The sequence below is a fragment of the Sipha flava genome, unplaced genomic scaffold (genome assembly GCF_003268045.1).
Source record: "Sipha flava isolate LNK unplaced genomic scaffold, YSA_version1 19131_pilon_pilon, whole genome shotgun sequence".
Classification (NCBI taxonomy): Eukaryota; Metazoa; Arthropoda; class Insecta; order Hemiptera; family Aphididae; genus Sipha; species Sipha flava.
In genome coordinates this window covers 59987-62042 of record NW_020272615.1, presented here as the reverse complement: position 1 = coordinate 62042, position 2056 = coordinate 59987, and the positions used below count along the sequence as shown (strand labels likewise).

General features: G+C 28.4%; 1 pseudogene; it reads right to left on the bottom strand.

The window, feature by feature from the left end:
- Positions 1-49: 49 nt before the first annotated feature.
- Positions 50-1765, bottom strand: LOC112681442 (annotated as a pseudogene).
- Positions 1766-2056: the final 291 nt, after the last annotated feature.

The window sequence follows — 2056 nt, the reverse complement described above, 5'->3', positions numbered from 1 at the left end:
AGTAGGTAATTAAGTTTTAAAAAATAAATACAATTTATCAAAAAAAACTTTATATTGTATATATTAAAAATTCTATATTTTGTTTGTTTCCATGAGGTTTTGTAGTTGTTTCTTTAAGGTCGTCATACACTTCCCACCGATCATTGTCTCGCCGTACCATTGACTTATAATGTCCAGTGGATACTCTTAAACCAGAGCGATCCCCACTTACAAATACGATTGCACTTCTTAAATAGTATTTTTTGGTTCTTATTGTTAACATTTTTGGTATTTCCTCCAAGTCCCATAAGACTGTTTTTGCATAATTTTGTGGGACATTACAGATTTCAGTAATATCTCCATAACTTGTTGATGCTTCAAGTTCTACAAAATACAAGTTAGTAAATCAATTTTTTTTAGGAATTTTGGTAATATATAATCATTTTAAAGTATGAAGATAATTTATTTTACATTTTGGAAGTGACATAAGCTCAATCAATAAATGGGATTTGGCATTGATTGTGTGTTTCCTTCTTGATGGACATTCAATACAATCTATTTCTTTTTCAGTAGAAAAGTATTTTTCAATTTCTTCTTGTACATTAATGTAACCATCAAAAGCACATAACGAAAGGACTGGGTATTTTTGTACAATCATATAATTAGGACATAACATATTTTTGCAAACATTCAATTTTGTATATGATGGCAATTTATTGAATAGTTTAGTTGCTGTAGATGTTAATGTCCCCATAACATCAATTAGTTGTATATTACCTACTAGAGTATGCTCTTTATCATTATATGGGTAATGCAGTGCCAATAATTCTATTCGTTCTGTATACAAACTAGTTTTTTTTAAATTTTTTGTATTTAACATTCTAGTTATAAATTTTGCTGTTTTGTCAGATGTTTCATGTTTTATCAAGAATGAGAGATAGTTACTACTGTCTGCAGCTGCATAGGCCAAAGATGTTAATATAGAATCAACAGAACAAGTATTTCTTAATATAACTTTTCCTATGTTTTTTACTGTCTGAGGCTTGTTGTTAAAAGTATTTCCATTTTTTAAAAATACAATTTGTTTTTCTGATCCTTTTTTGTTCAAATCGAGTTTCTCAAATCCTGCCTGCGGATTAAGGTAAGATTTTTTAGATCGACTATTTTTAAATGTTGTTGACTTTCCTTTCTTTTGCCATTGTTCTTCTGCATTTGTTTCTGTATTATATTCTACACAGGTCAAACAAATCCGTGTCTCAACATATTCCTCATCACTATCTATAGTTTTTACCGAACAGCCAAATAAATGAACTGGCTTGGTACATTGTACACAACGATGGGCTCCTGTAGGAAAATTACCATTACTACACGCTAAACATGGATGTAGGATATCTGATACCTCTTCATTGATTTGTTGACTTTCATTTACCTTTTCATCTAAATCGTTAGTAACTGTATAATTATTGTATTATTGTATTATTTCCCCATTTTCATGTCCTGATATCAACTGCTTTTTTAATATATTATAGTAATTTCTAATTAAATATAGCTTTCTACATCTAGATAATACAAAAAAAAAAAAACCTAAATGTTTAATTAGCTAAATCTTCTAATACTTGGTGGTGTCTATTTATTTTAATGATAATGAATTATTATTAACCAACATAGCCGAGAAGAAAAGCTATCTGCATTTAAGTTTGAAATTCCAAAGTAGGGGATGGATGCCAGGGATATGGAGCTCATTTTAAGCATAGATTTAAATACAATTTTCACTTAATATTCATTAATGATTAATTATATACGTGCCTAAATTATATTATAGTTAAAATATTTATTTACTTACCCGCTATTAAGTCGATAAATTATTCAATTGAAAAAAAATTAAAAAAATTAAAAATCTTTATACAAATGAAAAATTACACAGCAAAAACATATATAGGTACCGTACGAAACTATTCACGACGAATTGTTCACAATAAAGACAAATTCGGGAATGAAAAAATAATCTGAAATTTGTCTAACCAATCCTAAAATAGGGCGATATAATTTTTTTTGGTAGAACACGATTCTGTCTGTC